General features: G+C 38.2%; 1 protein-coding gene across 9 annotated transcripts in view; it reads right to left on the bottom strand.

Moving 5' to 3' along the window:
- MBD5 (methyl-CpG binding domain protein 5) overlaps positions 1-18,403 on the bottom strand; it is a 461,494-nt gene that overhangs the window by 171,810 nt on the left and 271,281 nt on the right. Inside the window, exon 1 of one of the 9 annotated variants that reach the window (XM_037167693.2) lies at positions 17,362-17,415. The exons of the other annotated variants lie outside the window; for them this stretch is intronic. The gene's annotated coding sequence lies outside the window, so the exon portion shown is untranslated. Of the gene's footprint in view, positions 1-17,361; positions 17,416-18,403 lie in introns of those variants that run through there. 9 annotated transcript variants of the gene reach the window in all.

The following is an 18,403-nucleotide window of genomic DNA, read 5'->3' as shown; positions in this document are numbered from 1 at the left end:
ACCTTTCAAAAGTGATTTTAGTTTTGGGAAAAGCCAGAAGTTACAGGACACCAAACCTGGGCTATAGTGGGGTTGAGTCACCTTGGTGATTTTATGTTTCGCCAAAAAACTCTGCACAAGACGTGATGCATGAGCAGGTATTGGTGAAGCTGCCAATCACCAGTTGCCTAAAGTTGTGGCCTTCTGAATCATCCATTTTCCACAGAGGAATGTTCAAGCTTAACACAAAATCTGACGCAGATTCATTGCTCTACTTGCTCACATTTTGAATGTGATGGCCACACAGCACACATGCTCACTCAATGACATCTACCACCCCACTGACTACTACAGTGAAGTCATCATTGTTCATGCATGTTCATGCATGTGCAATCCAGTCCACTCTCCTTGGCTGCCAGTTTATGGTGTTATGCAAACTGTTCTCATTATATGAACAATGCTTAGACTTTTTCTGGACAGACCTTGCATGTACAGGGGTGGTTGTAGGTACTTGTTTTTCATCACTTTGATATTTCTTACCAATCTCTTCTGGCCTGCAACCTGCAAAGTTTCTTTTGAGAAATCAGCCAAGAGTCATATAGGAGCTCTCTTATAGATAACTAAGCACTTTTCTCTTGCTGCTTAAGATTCTGTCTTTAACCTTTTACATTTTATTGTGTCTTGGTGTGGGCCTCTTTGCGTTCATCTTGTTTGGGACTCTCTGCACTTCTTGGACTTTTAAGTCTATTTCCTTCACCAGTGTTAGGAAGTTTTCAGTAATTATTTTTTAAAATAGGTTTGAAATTTCTTGCTCTGTCTCTTTCTGCCATCCCTATAGTATGAGTGTTGGTATGCTTGAAGGTGTCCCAGTAGCCTTATTTTTTTGGATTCTTTTTTTCCTTTTTGTTCTTCTGATTGGGTATTTTTTGCTTCCTTATATTCTAAATTGCTGATTTGATTCTCAGCTTCATCTATACTACTGTTGATTCCCTATAAATTATTCTTCATTTCAGTTATTGTATCATCAATTTCTGACTAGTTCTTTTTTTAATGGTTTCCATGTCCTTTTTTATGTTGTTGAAGTTCTCACTGAATTCATCTACTCTTCCCCTAAGTTCACTGAGCATCCTTATTGCCAGTGTTTTTAACTCTGCATGTAGTAGATTGCTTATCTCCATGTTGTTAAGTTCTTTTCCTGGAGTTTTGTTCTATTCTTCTATTTGGCACATTTTTTTTCTCTCATTTTGGCAGCCTTCTTGTGTGTGTTTTTACACATTATGTAGAGCTGCTACATCACCTGGGCTTGACAGTGAGCTAATGTAATAGGGTTCCTGTAGGGTTCACTGGCACAGCCTCCCTGTTCACCTGAGCAGGGCACTCCAGGTACAACTCCCTCTTCCACCCACCCTGTGAACTGGGTACACCATCCTGTTGTAGCTGAGCTATGACTGCTGTTCACAAGTGAGTCTCCAGACTGATCAGGTGTAAGGACTGACTACAACCACTGTTGTAGACTGCTCTGCCTAGTTTTAGGAATTGTATCTCTATCCCTTGTAGCTAAGGGCAAGAGATGACCTTTGGAATGCCAGCCACAGGAGACAAAGCCTGTCTCTGGTAGCAAACGCTGCCTCAGTTCCTCTCCCTGCCCCCAGAGCTTGGTTGGAAGTCAATGACACCTAAGACCCCTCACAGTGGGGGGCAACCTGTGCCAGACTTGATCACCTGGGAGGCCTTCATGGAAGGACTCAGGGGGCTGCAACAAAGAGGGAGCAATGGAAATGGATCCCCCCCCCGCCCCCACTTTGACAAAGCCTGCTGAGTCCCCATGTTCTCTGGGAGAAGTGCTTCCTGGCTCTAATCCCCTTAAGCCTGAATACCTGATGGGGAGAGGTGCAGCTCCTTGCCTGGCTAGAGCGTGCCCTGGGGAAAAATCTGGCACCACAAAGACTTGCTGATAAACCTGTGAAATCTGCTCTGCTAAGAGTGCTTTCATTCATATGATAAGAGTCCGAGAGGAAATGAGTACCTCTCCCAAAGTTTCTGCAACTCTCTTCCTGACAGACACTCACTCAGACTGAAACCCTCAGATCTCTTTGAAATGTTATCTACTGTTTGATCCTTGCCGCCCTGTATTCCTGTCTATTACAACCCAATAAAAGGCTATGGAAAAAGGCACTCGGGGCCTTTTTCTCCTTGGAGAAACTGGCCACTGCCGGCATTTGTCTCCCCTGAGAAACTGGCCACAGCCCACTCCTCCTCTCCAAACAGACCCAGCATGTCTCGGCCATATTTACTCATTCACGCGTGTCCGTGGCACCGGGGGGACCTCTCATGAAGCAGTCACCCCCACAAACCACCATGGAGGATCAGCTGTGCAGGAGCCCACTACACAGAGAAGGACTTACTTTAGTGGGGTTCTAGTGCCCGCTGAGCCTACCCCTTGAGTATGTCACCTATAAATATGGCTGGTTGATGCTTCAACGTGGTCTGAATCTGTCCACTGGTTATGCTGACTCTGTGGTCTTCTGGGAGGTGCTGGCCAAGTTGAGCCACTGCCTGTGTTCTGCCTGAAGACACAAGGCATGAGCTATACTGATCTGTGGATGGCTGCTATTTGTGCAGGGCTTGGAGGTGCCTAGGAGAGGAAAAAATGTGAATCAAGGGAGGTTGCTACTAGTGCCAGGCCTGGGACCACTTAGCGAAGAGTATGAGGCATTCGCAGGCCAGGTGATGCTTCTTTGAGATTTTAGGAAAGTCTGAAGCATGAGTCAAGACAGGCCATGCATATGGAAAAACCACTGGAAACAGTCTGGGAGGGCTCACATGTTGAATGGAATGGAATCTCAGGGAATCACACTGGGGCACAGGGAACAGAGTGAGCCAGGTTGATGGAGACTCATATGACCCCTGCCTACCTGATCTGTGTGTCGGGGGAGGGCTCAGAAAAGGAAGAATGGCTTCTGCCAGCACTTCTGCCTGGGAAAAACCTGCATCTCCAGCTCTCACCCTAATGCCAGACAATTCAGATCCATCCAGTATGCCTCTGATGTCTTTTTGAGCTGCTGCCTCAGTATTAGAACTCAGAGTGAATGAATCCAAGTAAGTCTGTGGGCAGGCTATTTTATTTTACTTTATTTTTTAAAATTATACTTTATTGATTGTTATTACAGTTGTACTGATCTTCCCTCTTTGCCCTCCTCCACCCAGCAACCCCCACTCCCTGAGGCAATCCCCCCACCATTGTTCATGTGCGTGGGACCTATGTAAGTTCTTTGGCTACTCTATTTCCTATACTGTACTTTACATCCCCATGGCTATTCTGTAACTACCTATTTGTACTTCTTAATCCCCTCACCTCTTCACTTATTCTCCACCTCCCCAGTCCCATCTGGCAACCTTGTTGTAACTTCTTTTTTCTTGCTTTTAAGAGTCTCTCTGTATCTTTAACCCTTGACATTTAATAATAATGCTTTTTTTTGGAGTGGGCCTCTTTGCATTAATCACAATTGGGTCCCTCTGTGCTTCCTGGACTTACATGTCTATATCTTTCACCAAATCAGGGAAGTATTTTTTCACTACTTTTTTCAGATAGATTTCCAATTCCTTGCTCTTTCTCTTCTGCTTCTGCCCCCCTTATGAGGCGAATGTTGGACCTATTAAAATTGTGCTAAAGGCTGTTTATGCTATGCTCATTTTTTTGGATTCTTTTTTCTTTTTGTTCTGATTGGTTGGAGTTTTTTTGCTTCCTTATGTTACAAATCATTGACTTCATTCTCAGTTCCATCCAGGCTACTGTTGCTTCCCTGTAAATTGTTCTTTATTTCAATTAGTGTATCCTTCATTTCTGAATGGATCTTTTTCACGATGCTGAGGTCTTCACTAAGTTCCTTGAGCTTCCTTATAACCAGTGTTTTGAACTCTGCATCTGATAGATTGCTTATCTCCATTTCCTTTAGCTCTTTTTCTGAAGTTTTGATCTGTTCTTTCATTGGGCCATGTTTGTCTCCTCGTTTTGGCAGCCTCCTTGTGTTTGTTTCTATGTACTAATTAGAGCTGTTTTGACTCCATGTCTTGGTAGTGAGGCCTAATGTGGTGGGTGTCCTAATAGGGTCCAGTGGCATAGCCTCCCCTATCACCCAAGCTGGGTACATGTGTGCACCCTTTATGTGAGCTGAGTAGATGCTCCTCTAGTGTAGTTGATCTTTGATTGCTGTTGGCAGGTCAATAGGAGAGATTTACTTAGGCCTGTCAGCTGCAAGGCCTTGCTGTGACCAGTGACCCCCAACCTCCACCCTCCATGGAGGATCAGCTGTGCCAGGGGCAGGGTGGTGGTGCTCTAAAGTGGTCTGTAGGTGTCCACTGGGTGGGCTGGCCCTGGGGTTTCCTGGCTGGTGCATGCCAAGGTGAGTCCTCACCTGTATTTTGCTTGAGGCACCTTGCCTGAGCTGTAAAGCAATCTGAGATGGCTGCAACTTGTGCTGGACTTGGAGATTTCCAGGCAAAGCCAAGCTTCGACTCTAATCTGGCTGCTGCTAGGGCTCACTAAAGCCAAGATGGGCAGAACATTCTAGAGGAACTCTCTGGGACTCTAACAGCACTTGGTCTTACCCAGCCACAATCCCTGCAGGTTTTTACAGCCATAAACTATGAGGACTTTTCTTTTTGGGACTGGAATCCTGGGCTAGAAGGACTGGTGTGGGGCTGAGACTCCCTTCTCCTCAGGGAAGACCTCCACAGCTGAGGTAACCCTCTCAGTCTTTATCCCCCACACATGGATATCCCTTTCCAGTCTCTGCCCCTCCTGCCAGTCTCGATTGGGCTTCTATTTTATGTCCTTGGTTGTAGGACTTCTGTTCAGCTATATTTCAGGCAGTTCTAAATGACGGTTGTTCTGTAGTCTAGTTGTAATTTTGATGTGGTCGTGGGAGGCTATCTTTACTGGAAGCCCCATCACAATAGTAAAAAAGTCTCTTTGGATCCTCTCTTTCTCTAGAATCAGTGGGCATGTTCTTGGGTGAAGATTAAAATAAAATAAAATAAAATAAAATAGTCTCATTTGAGTTTGATAATTTCTTTTTCAAATGTCCACAGAAAGTGTTTACGGCACCTAACAAAACTATATTTGATAAAAGTAAATTTTTTGTTATAATTAATTTTTGATAACAAGAATGGAGAAAAAATATATCTAAATCTACTCAGAATGAGTGAAATCAATAATATACTCTACACTGTGATATGTTACAGTGCATTAATAAATTTTAATAGGTTGAACTAGAAGAAATTACCATGTTTGATCATTTTTCATTTTAAAAAGTGGTGTTTTCACTATGATCTCACCCATAAATGGAATCTAATCAACAAAATAAACAAGCAAGCAAAATATAACCAGAGACACTGAAATTAAGAACAAACTAACAGTAACCAGAGGGGAGGCGGGAGGGGAGAAAGGAGGGAAAAGGGGGAAGGGTTGTTGAGGAACATCTGTAAAGCACATATGGAGAAAGCCAAAGGGGGCGGGATCCAGGGTGGGAGGTGGGGATGGCTGGGTGGGTGGGAGTGGGGGGAGATGAAGACTACTTGAAAAACAACAACAAAAAGTGGTATTTTCATATGTTCCACCTAATATTTCCTTAAAGTAGTTTAGACAAAGAACATGCATTTTTATTAATCAAATTCTATACTTTGTTAGCTAAAATAAGCAAGAAATACTGTGGAAAAATAAAGCCAACCAAAATCACTCATGAAATAACAGTCTGGAACCTGGAAAACTCTGTCTCTGCCTATAACCCCTGGTTTCTCTCCTTGCCCCTGCCGTGCTGTTGTGATGAGCAGCCTGGCCTGATGGGTGGCCTGTCAGGCTTCTCCCTACCAACCTGACATATATTAGCCACCACAGGCCTTGTCTTTCTTTGGAATATTGCTTTTTAAAGTATAACTGGAAAGATTTTGTGGAAGGGTAAATGTATTCTCCAGAAACTGAAAGGCCTTTGACTATCTGAATGAATGAAAAACCAAACTGTTATATTTACCAATGAATGCTGCTTGTAATGACTTGGGGATTCGCTGAAATTTATAAACTGTACATATTAAAATCAGTAGCAGCTCTAATTATTTTGCTAAACACCTGCAATCTGGCTATCTACAATCATTATTTCAATCTCTGAAACAAAGTACAAATAGTAGATTCAAACTTAGTTTTAACTAGCTCTTGAAATAAGTACATATAATATGTGGTCATATAAAAAATAATAAAATAAAAAGACATTATTAGCATGTTTTACCATGGTATATCCCTTTTTAGTTTTCAATGAATAAGATGAAAGGTACCCCAACTTGTCAAAGAAAAGCAGAACTGCTTTAATACCCAAATATCAAAAAGTCTGATAACAATTATATGAAATTAAATGGACTTGATAAATTTAAGTCTCTATATTAGTATTAGCTATTAATAATAGCAAGAAACAGGGGGAAAACATTGCTCTGCCCTGTTCTGCATCATATTTAGCTTCAAAGGTTAAAGGGCTATCTGGTGGGAGAAGGGAGGCCCTCAGGTTGGATTGCTCCAGAAGGAAAAGTTTAGGGTTAGTAGGAAGACACGGGCAGGAAGCAATGATCGCACTGGAGCTGTGTGGAACCTCTTCATTCTATGCGCAAAGCTCTCAAATCTGAGTAAAATCACCAGTATTTCCTTACCTTCAATTTATTCTTCAGGCTACTGTAACTCTTTAGAATATACTAATCCAATCATCACATTATGGGGCCAGCTGAAAACCTTCATTATCTTCCCATTGTTCTTAAACTAAAAATAAAAATGTCTTCACATGACCTTGCAGCTTTAATATGATCCAGTTATTTCACTCTTCTAACAACTTTCTTCTACCAGTGACACTTTTCACTAACTAGTTCACTTTATCTTTCAGCTGTATTGTCCCTCCAGTCCCTGGTATTCTCTATGTTCCTTCCAGCCACATGGCTTCCTGCCTAGAATGTTCCTTCTTTCCCTCTTGACAGACTTAACCCATATTCTACCGGCAATTAACTATAAGACAGTATGATTTATTGGTATATTAGCCTGTGAATGAAGTGCTATGCAGGGTACTGAGAGGTGATTATTCTATTAGGCATCCCTGTATCTTAGTTACCAATAACAGAAACCAACCCAGTGTAATTTCAGCAGAAAATAAATTTATTAAAAGATATGAAGCTAGAAATCAGCTTTGGAGGAGGCTATGAGCCAGGAAAAGAAGCTGCAGTGTACAGTGCTCCTACTTGGAAGTTGCAAGTTGGATGTGGTCACTAGAATAACTTTTCTCTTATATTTGGAACTGGAAGTAGCTGCTGCTGCTACTACTACCTTTTCCAGAAATGGAACCTGTGGTCTCTTTTTCCAAGACTAGCCTTTGCTTCAAAGCCTGTGGTGTGCATGCTTGATTAGCAGTCTTGCTTACTTATGCTCAATGTGTGAGGAAGGCTAGGATATTAAGTGGTTGGCATTCTGAGCCTCTGATGTAGAAACTATATCTAATTCACAAGGCTGCAGACATCCTAAACACAGAAAGAGGGCCCTATACTTATTAGCCAAGAACAACAACATATATCCACTGGATTAAGAATGAAGATGGAATTGAGGAAAACTTTTAAGATATGGTAATATTTTAGTTTTAAGATCTCTCTCTGTCTCTCTCTGTTTGATTTTGTTGGGCAAGATTTCTGTAACGTAAAGTGAAAGCAAGAGAGAGAGAGAGATAGGGAAGACATTGCAGGGAGAGAAAAGAGAACAGCCATGGTTCTTAAATAGCTTTACAATCAACTGAAGAGTTTTTAAAAAATAATTGCACATGAAGATTCTGATTCAACAGGAGTGGATTTGGGCCCTGGATTGTTATATTGTTATTAGGACACTATTCCAATGACTTGGTTATCTCTGATAACAAAAGCATGGACATGTGAAATAAATTATATGCTTGGAGAATGTAGCAAGTAGCTGGCCCAGTATAAATGAAGCACAGGCAGAAGACCAGAGATGAGGGAAGACAGGTAAACTGTGGCCAAATAGGAAAGACTATGAATGACTTCTTGAATAGTTTGAAGTTTATTCTACAGGCCATTAGATATTTTTTTAAAATGAGGATGGTGTAACACAAAGAATTACTAACCCTGCATGTGAGTAAAATATTATTGGGTTGGCCACAAAGTGTGTTTAGTTTTTTCCATAAAATAAGACACATTTTCATTTTCACCAGTAACTTTATTGATTTGGATATTGTGAGTGTGTCGGCTATCTCTCGTGTGGTAGAACACTGATTACTCTCAATGTCTCAGTTTGATCGCTATCAACTTCAACTGGTCTACCTGATGGTGGAGCACTGTCAGCAAGAAATCTCCAGCATGAAATTTCACAAACTACTTTTGACATATTCGATCAGTCACAGCACCTTCTCCATACACTGATACACTGAACAATCTTTTTCTGTTTTTGCATTTCACTTATGTTTTTACCTTTCTTGAAATAATAAAGCATAATACACCAAAAATATTGCATATTTTATTCCATCTTCAGTATTAAAATGGCTACACAATACTTCACCCACTTTGTTTTTTAAAAAGTGGATGCTGATATGATAGTTGTCACAATACAATCTAATAAAATTGTTTTGAATAAAGTTAAAGACAACTAAGCACCTCTAGAGCCATCTTACAGAAAAAAAAACAAAACAAAACAAACTTTTTTGCCAGCCCAATATATCATACTTCAGTTGACAACAGAAAATAACTGGATATCAGTTAGTAAATACAACAGAAAAAAGATATCCCCAGGGAAATGGAATAAAACAGAGCCTTTTATGTATCTTGTATGTAGGTGCCTAAAGGCTTAGACAACTGGTAGATCCAAAGATCTTTTCCTCCCATTTTACTGGGCAAATTGGAGTGGAGGATAGTAGTCAATGGAGATTGGGTGGGGTGAAGAGGAAACTCTTAAAATTCTTTAACTTCAAAATTAAGTTGAAAATTTAACTTTATAACTTTTAAAATTCTAAATAAATGTAGCGAAAGCAACTTTAAACAAAGGACAGAGAAAGGTCTTTTGCCAGTGGAGCTCTGGGAAGGGAATGGCTGTTGGGGAAGGAAGGAGGGCCTGGTCTGGCCTGGGTTAACTAGGGGGTCATTTTTTCTCAGAAGAAGGGAAAAGTTTCCCAATCCCTCCTTTGTCACACTGGATATGGACAGAGGCAGTAACATCACAAAAGAATGAGATGGGCTGTGATCCTGCACTGCTTATTCTTTTTCATTATATATGACCTACAAAATGACCATAAGTGAGGTTGCACCTATTCATACATATTGGCTTTAATTCTATACATGTATTATTGATATTTGGGGATGCTATAATTCATAGATTTGTAGTATAAAAAGTGGTCTGTGGCATGATGATGGTGACTCTAGAACTATAACCAATATGTGAATAAATTATAAATCACAAAGTAATAAAGATCCTTCTGAGAACAAGTGAGAGTTTGGTAGGATACCATCTGAAAGTTAATGGATCACATTCGCTTCTGGAATGGATGAGGAGTGAGGAGCTCACTAGTGAAACAACTGTTAACTGGCAACATTATAAAAAAAATCACTTAAAATTTCTGAACATTGTCTTAAGGGCACAAAGCAAATGAAGAAACATTTATGCAAGATAATTTATTCAATCTTGGTAAGAACAGTTGTGGTCAGTGGCACTTGAATCTTGACCCAGACCCTCCATCACCCCTACCCTCCAGCTCAGCATGACAGAGATTTCACTCCAGGTAGATGTGTTAAAGGCACCCAGGTCCCAGGCAACAGTTCTGGTATCTCCCAGAGAAGAGCAACCCATCAACATTTCTCATGACCCTAGCTATGTGTTAGAGACTAAATTCTAGCAAGTACAGATGTACCCAGGGGCTCCCTTCCTGTACCCAGTCTTCACCATAAGTTTTATTCAAGGTGAGGCAGGCTGACAACAGTGGGTTCCCACATCCTTGCTCCAGCTGAGTCTTAGAACACAAGTTCTACTCCACGAGGGCAAGCCAAGATCAGAGGCTACTGCCCTGCTGATTTCCCTACACATAAAACACAGATGTTATTTCAAGAAAAGTGGGCCCTGTCTATCCTCTAGGTTCAGAGTAAAGGCTTCACGATTTAGCTCATAGGGAAGAGCAGGACATAAAAACAGAGCTCCCAAGATTTCTCCCCCACAGAACTGACCTTCTGTAAAACTTGTGTGAGAAAGTTCAAGCTCAAGGAAGGTCTTAAATCAATGGAAATTTCACTGGTAAGCAAGTAAGAAGAAACAAGAAACTCCACGAGACAAATAAGTTTGGCAAGATGGTAGGCCAAACTGTGAACAATAAGAAACGACCAGATTTATCAGTAACTAAACAAAACAAGAAATGCCCCAATAAAATGGAGGTACAAACTAGAAAAGAAGAAGAGCCTTAAGAAGAGCAACTAAGAAGAGCCCTTCTGGGGTCAGGACAAACTCCAAAGAGTGACCTTAAACACTGTTCTAACAAAGGTGCCATTACTTAATTTGATCGGCCTCTGGAGTAATTTTTGTCCTTGGGTTTACAAAAAAAAATAAAAAAAAATAGAGCGTTCCACTTGAAATCACTGAAGCTTAACAGACATGTGACATACCAACAGAAGCAGATAGCACATCCGAATTCAGGGAAAGAGACAGTCAAAGGTAGCTCTGCTATAACTGCTGTCATTCAGAGATGACCATGTGCATGGGCACATCTGAACACTGAGGAGTATTATCAGAAACTTGATAAAATGGAGGGAATAAACTACATTAAAATACTCTAAAGACAAATAAAAGTCATTAAACAAAGAACAAAAAGTCTTGTGATCAGTATCTAGAATTATTATAATATGCTATACAAAATGTATAATTTTACAGAAATATAAGAGACATGCAAAAAATAGGAATGACCAAAAAAGGGGGAAAAATGAACAAAGATTGCCTGTGAGAGTCCAGATGTCAGAAAACAAAGACTTCAAAGGGGCCATTATGAACATGTTAAAAGAACTAAAGCAAAATACGATGACAGTGTTTTTAACAGATATAGATTACTAAAGAGATAGACGTATTAAAAAACAAATGAAAATTCTGGACCTCAAAAGTCTAGTGATTTACATAAAAAATTCATTAGAGGGATTCAATAGTACATTTAAACTGACAGAAGAAGGAATCAATGAACTGGAAGATAGATCAACAGGGATAATGCATTCTGAAGAACAGAGAAAAAGTAAAAAAAATGGAATAGGCTTTAGAGAAATGTGGGACACCACAAAACACACCAAACACATCCATTAACTGGGAGTACTAGGAGGACAGGGGGAAAAGGACTAGAGAAATCATTCAAAGAAATTATTCATAGAAGCTAGAAACTTCTTAAATTTGATAAAAAGCAGAACTGATACATCTAAAAAGTTCAATGAACTCCAAATGGGACACGCAGAAATACACACTGAGACACATCATAGTAAAATGTTTAAGACAGAGACAAAGACAAAGTTTGAAAGCAGTAAGAAAAAAATAACTCATCATGTATCTGAAAAGTCCAATAATATCAGAAGGTGATTCCTAAGAAATAATGAAGGCCAGAATGCAATAGGAAAAAAGAAAAAATCCAATATCTGCCAACCAAAAACTTGTATCTGGCAAAACTAATTTTTGACAATGAAGGTGGAATAAATATGTTCCAACAATAAATAAAAACTGAGAGAAATCATTGTTAGCACTCCTACATCAGAAGAACTACTAAAGAAAGTTCTTCAAGCTGAAAGCAAGTGACTGCAGGTGGTGATATGACTCCAAACAAAAAGTTGAGCACCAGTAAATGACATTATGGAATTATAAGAAAGCATAAATGTGAATTTCTTCTCCTACTTGATTTAAAAAGGAACTGCATAAAAATGAAAAAAAATTACATATTGTTGGGTTCTGACATATACAAATGCAATATACTTGACAATAATAGCACCAAGGAGGTGGGTGGGAGCAAATCTGTATTGGAGAAGGAAATAACAAATTTTAACTCAGACCCTTAAGAACAAATACAGAGCATTAGAAACGGTAAATAAGAAGGCTAAAAGAACACACTCTGTACCTCTGTACTTGCTCGTCTCTCTTCTCTTCTTTAAAAGACAGAAAGTTATTTAAACTAATAATCACATCAATGTATTGTTAGGTTTGTAAATATACAGATGTTAGTGCAAAGTGATAATAGCACAAAAAAGGGAGAAAAGAAAATAGAGCTATACAGGAACACTATTTTTAACTTCACTGGAATATGTTAGTATAAATGTGAAGTGGAATGATGAGATAAGATGGGTAAGGTAATTCCTAGAGCAATCACTAATAACTAAAAAAATCATTACTTATTTCAAAACAAGTAAATAGGAATAAAAAACAAAAAAGAGACATTAAAAACAGATAATTAAATGTCAGGCACAAATCTAAACATCTCAATAACATTAAGTGTGAATGAATTAAATCTATCAAAAATCAGAGATGGTCAAACTGGATTTAAAAATATCCAATATATGCTAAAATGAGACAGCTTGCATTTTATTCATTTTCAATGTTTAAATATGCTGACGTTCAGTATTATTTTATATTAGTTTCAGGTATACAGCATACTGATTGGGCACTTATATAACTTAGAAATTCATCACCTTGATAAGCCTAGTACCCACCTGGTACCATATGTAGTTATTACATTATTATTGAGTATAATCCCTATGCTGTATTTTACATCCCTGAGACTATTTTACCATGCCAATCTGAACTTATTTTCTAGAAAATTTTTAAAATTTATTTTTAGGCAGAGGGGGAGGGAGAAAGAGAGGGAGAAACATAAGTGTTTGGTTGTCTTTCTCACACCCCATACTGGGGAACCTGGCCCCAAACCCAGGCATGTGTCCCAACTGGGAATTGAACTAGTGATCCTTTGGTTTGCAGGCTAGTGCTCAAACCACTAAGCCATACCAGTTGGGCCCCAATCTGAACTTCTTAATGCCATCACCTATTTCACCCAGCTCCTATACTGCCCTTCCATTTGTCAACCATCGACATGTTCTTTGAATGTATGAGTCTGTTTCTATTTCGTTTGTTCATTTATACTGTTTTTTTTTAGTTTTGGCATATAAATTAAATCATAAGGTATTCTTTCTCCATCTAACTCATTTCACTTCACATAATACCCCTTAGGTTTACCCACAGCATCATGAATAGTAAGATTTCATTCTTTTTTAAAGCCAAGTATTCCACTATATATATGTACCACTTATTCTTTATTCAACTGTCTGCTGATGGACACACAGGTTGTTCCATATCTTGGCTAATGTAAATAATGCTAGAATGAATAGAGAGATGTATATGGTTTTTATTGTTTTTTGAGTTAGCATGTTGGATTCTTTTTTTGGTAAATACTCAGAAGTGAAATTGCTGTATCAAAGGGCTTTTTATTTGTCATTTTTTGAGGAGTTTCCATACTGTTTTATAGTGGCTGCACCAATCAGCAATTCCACCAACAGTCACCATGGTTCCCTTCTCTTCACATCCTCACCAAGACTTGCTGTTTGTTAATTCATTCATGACAGTCATTCTTACATGTGTCAGGTGATACCTAACTGTGTTTTAAATTTGTATTTCTTCAATGTTTAGTGGTAGTGAGCAATTGTTCATGTCTATTGGCTATCCGCATGTTCTCCTTGGTGAAATGTCTATTCAGATCCTCTGTCCATTTTTTAATTGGGTGGTTTGTCTTTTTGGTGTTAAGTTGTATGCGTCATATTTTGGATATTAATCCCTTATCAAATGTATCATTGGCAAATGATATCTTGTCCCATTTGACAAGCTGTCTTTTCATTTTATTGATGGTTTCTTTTGCTTTGCAAAACTTCTCAGTTTGATGTAGTACCATGTGCTTATTTTTCTTTTGTTTTCTTGCCTAAGTAGATATATTAAAAAAAATATGAAGAGCAATGACAAAGAGTTTACTACCTATGTGATTTTCTAGGAATTTTGTGGTTTTGAGCCTTCGGTCAAGTCTTTACTCCATTTGAGTTTGTCCTTGTGCATGGTATAAGGGGTGTAGTTTCACTTTGGGGGCACATATCTTTTCTTAACAGCATTTATTGAAGGGGTGTCTCTATTCCATCGTAAATTCTTGCCTCTTTCCTTATAGATTAACTGACCATATAGGTGTGGCTTTATCTCAGAGTTCTTTACTCTGTTCCATTGATCTATATGTCTGTTTTTATGCCAGAACCATGCTGTTTTGATTATGATAGCCTTGTTGTACAGTTTGGTATTAGGTAGTGTGTGGTATCTTCTACTTTGTTCTTCTGTCTCCAGATTGCTATAGCTATTTAAGGTCATTTGTGGTTCTATTTAAACTTCAGGATTATTTGTTCTAGTTATATGAAAAATGTCAATGGTATTTTGATAGGGATTGTACTGAATCTATAGATTACTTTGGGGAGTATGGACACTTTAACAATATAATTTCTTCCTATCCATGAACATGATACATGCTTCCATTTATTTATATCTTCTTTCAATACTATGTTGAATAAAAGTAAAAGTGGGCATCCTTGTCTGGTTCCTGAACTTATGAAAACGTTTTTAGCGTTTCATTGCTGAATATGATATAAGCTGTGGTTTGTCATTTATGCCTTATTGAAGTATATATTTTTTGTTGTTGTTATCATTTTGGATCTATTTCCACTTTGCTGAGTTTTATCATGAATGGATGCTGGATTTTTTCTGCATCTACTGTAAAAATCATATGAGTTTTTCTTAAATTAGTTTATGTGGTGTATCACATTAATTGATTTGCAGATATTGATTTGTAGATAATGAAACAACCTTGCATCCCAAGAATAAATCCCAATTGATCATGGTGTATGATATTTTTAATGTATTGCTGAATTGGATTTGCTAGTATTTGTTATGGATTTTTGCATTTATGTTCAATAGCAACATGGTCCTATAATTTTCTTTTATTATAATGTCTTTGTCTGGGTTTGAAATCAGAGAAATGCTGGTCTTGAAAATAAGCTTGGGAGTTTTCCTTTGTCTTGAATTTTTTGTAATAATTTTAGAATGACAGGTGTTAATTCTTTAAATGTTTGCTAAAATTCGACTGTGAAGCAATCGGGTCCAGGCCTTTTGTCTGTTGTGAACTTTTTTTTTTTATTATAGATCTATTTTCTTAGTCATTATTGGTTTGTTTAGATTTTGTTTCTTCTTGACTCAGTCCTAAAAGACTGAATGATCTAGAAAAATATCCATTATTTAGATTGCCTAATTTGTTGGCATATAATTGTTCAAATATTTTCTATAATCCTTTGTATTTCTGTGGTGTCAGTTTCACTTCTCTTTCATCTGTGATTTTACTTTTTGGGGTCCTTTCCCTTTTTCTCTTGAGATTCTGGTTAAAGGTTTATCAATTTTATCTTTTCAAAGAAGTACTTCTTGGTTTGACTGATCTTTAGTATTTTTTAGACTTTTATTTATTTCCACTGTAATCTTTATTATTTTGTTCCTTATACTCATTTTGGGCATTTCTATTCCTTCTTTATCTAGTTCCTTAGATGAAAGATTACATTGTTTATTTAAGATTTTCCTTGTTTCTTGAGGTGGGCTTTTATTGCTATGAATTTTCCTCTTAAAACTGCTCTGTCTGCATCCAGTAGATTTGGGGTTATTGTGTTCTCATTTTCACTTGTCTCAAGGTGTCCTGTGATTTATTCCCCAATCTTGTTGTTACCCCATATTTTATATAGTGGCATGTTATTTAACCTTCTTCTATTTGTATGTTTTTCAATTTTCTTCTTGTAGTTGATTTCTTTTTTTAATACCACTGTGGTTGGTGAAGATGCTTGGTATGACTTCGATATTCTTAATTTTATTGAGACTTGTGGCCTAACATTGGGTGTACCCTAAAAATTATTCCATGTGGGCTTTAAAAGAATGTATTTTGAGCTACTTGGGGATGAAATGTTAAAAAAAGATAAATTAAATCCATCTGGTTTAATATATCATTTAAGGCCACTGTTTCCTTTGTGATTTTCTGTATGCATGGTCTACCCATTGATTTTGATGGGGTGTTAAAGTTCCCTACAATTACCATATTACTGTTGATCTCACCCTTCATGTCCACCAATATTTCCTTTACATATTTAGGTGCTCTTACACTGGGCATGTAGATATTTACAAAGGTTATATCCTCTTGTTAGATTGATTCCTTTACTATTATTGAATGTATTTCTTTGTCTGTTGTAATAGCCTTCATTCTGAAGCCTATCTTGTCTAATATTAAGTACTGCTACCCAGCTTTTTTCATTTTCATTTACCTGAAATGCCTTTCTCCATCTTTTCACTTTCAGTCTGTGTCTTTCAATCTGAACTGTTTCTCTTGTAACCAGCATTATGTATGGTTGTTTTCTTATCCATTCAGCCACCCTATGTGTTTTGGAGTATTTGATGTATTTGCATTTAAAGTGATTACTAATAGGTATGTAGCTATTGCCATTTTATTATCCATTTTTTTTTATCCTTTTTTTCCTTCTTCTTAAAGAAGTCCCTTCAACATTTCTTGTAATACTGGTTTGGTGGTGTAAAACTCCTTCAGCCTTTTCTTATCTGGATCGCTCTTTATCTCTCCTTTGATTTTAAATGATAGTCTTAAGGAAGCTCCTTTGTAGGCAACTAACTGGTTTTCTCCTGCTGCTTTTAAGATTCTCCTTGTCTTTAACCCTAGATATTTTAATTATAATGTGTCTTGGTGTGGGCCTCTTTGGGTTTATCTTGCTTCAGACTTTTCATGTTTTTGGACTTGTATGTTTACTTTGTTCACCATGTTATGAGTGTTTTCAGTTATTTCTTCAAATAGTTTTTCAATCTTTGCCCTTTCTTCTCCTTCTGGTATCCCTGTGATGCAAATATTGGTATGCTTGATATTGTACCAGAGGTCCTAAACTGTCCTCATTTTTTGGTTTCTTTTTTTTCTTTGTTATGACTGGATGTTTTCTGCTAACTTTTATTTCAAATCACTGATTCAGCTCTGTTTTACCTAATTAGCTTTTAACTCCTTCCAATGTAGTCTTCATTGTAGAAATTGTACAGTTGTTCCTTGCTATATCATGGTTCAGTTATTGCGGCTTCACTGTATTGCGGGTTTTAAAAAGCCTGCAATGTTTTATAAACCCTTCCTGAACTCCTATAAACCTTTCCCACACTCTTACAAACACTTCATATGCTCTTAAACACTTTCTACCCACTTAAACCTATGTAACTTTAACAACATATAAAAATTCTATATGGGTACTCACCTGTGAAGTATACAGTCGTCCCTCGCTATATCATGGTTCAGTCACTGCAGGTTTTAAAAAGCCTGCAATACAGTGAAGCCACAATAAGTGAAATGTGATATAGCAAGGGACGACTGTATACTTCACTGGTGAGTACCCATATAGAATTTTTATATGTTGTTAAAGTTACATTGGTTTAAGAGTGTAGAAAGTGTTTAAGAACATATGAAGAGTTTATAAGAGTGTGGGAAAGGTTAATAAGAGAGTGGGAAAGGTTTATAGGAGTGTGGGAAGGGTTTATAAAGCCTTAAAAACATATAAATAATAAATATAACACTGCTACTTTGCGGATTTTCACCTATCATGGGGGTCTGTGGAAGTAACTCCCACAATAGGTGAGGGATCACTGTATTCTTCATTTCTGATGGGTTCTTTTTTTTTTTTTTTTGGTTTTCTGTCTCCTTTTGTGTTTTCTGTCACTTTGTTGAAGCTACCACTGAGATCTTCTATACTTCCCCCAGAACAACTAGCACCCCCATAAGAATGTTTTGAACTTTGTAGCTGGTAGGTTCATTCTGTTTAGTCCTTTTTCTGTACTTTTGTCCTATTCTTTCATTTTGGTCACCTCCCTGTGTTTCTTTCTATGGATTAAGTAGGTCAGTTATGTCTCCCAGTCACAGGAGAGTGTCCTAATACAGTAGGTGTCATGTGGGGCCCAGTGTCGCAGTCTCCCTGCTTTCCTAAGCTGGGTGCTCCAAGTCTGTCCTCTGTGTGGTTGTGTGTGCTCTCCTATTGTGGTTGAACTTTGATTGCTGTTGGCACATCAGTGGTTGGATTGACTCTTAGGCTGACTGGCTGTGAGGATTGGCCATGACTACAACAGACAAGCTGCTGTACAAGGGCTGACCCGATGAAGTGGATCAGCTTTAGCAGGGCTTGGGTGCCTACTGAATCCATGCTTTGGGTGTGTTATTTGTGGAGCTAATTGGGTGGTGGTGGCCTGGTGTGGTCTCAAGGCAGTCTTCATGTGTGTTGGTTCTGGGGCATTTTGGGAGGAGCTCTG

Source organism: Artibeus jamaicensis, unplaced genomic scaffold (genome assembly GCF_021234435.1).
Source record: "Artibeus jamaicensis isolate MK-2021 breed Jamaican fruit bat unplaced genomic scaffold, CSHL_Jam_final contig_603, whole genome shotgun sequence".
Taxonomy (NCBI): Eukaryota; Metazoa; Chordata; class Mammalia; order Chiroptera; family Phyllostomidae; genus Artibeus; species Artibeus jamaicensis.
The sequence above is the reverse complement of the archived record's forward strand: the minus strand, read 5'-3'. Positions and strand labels throughout refer to the sequence as shown.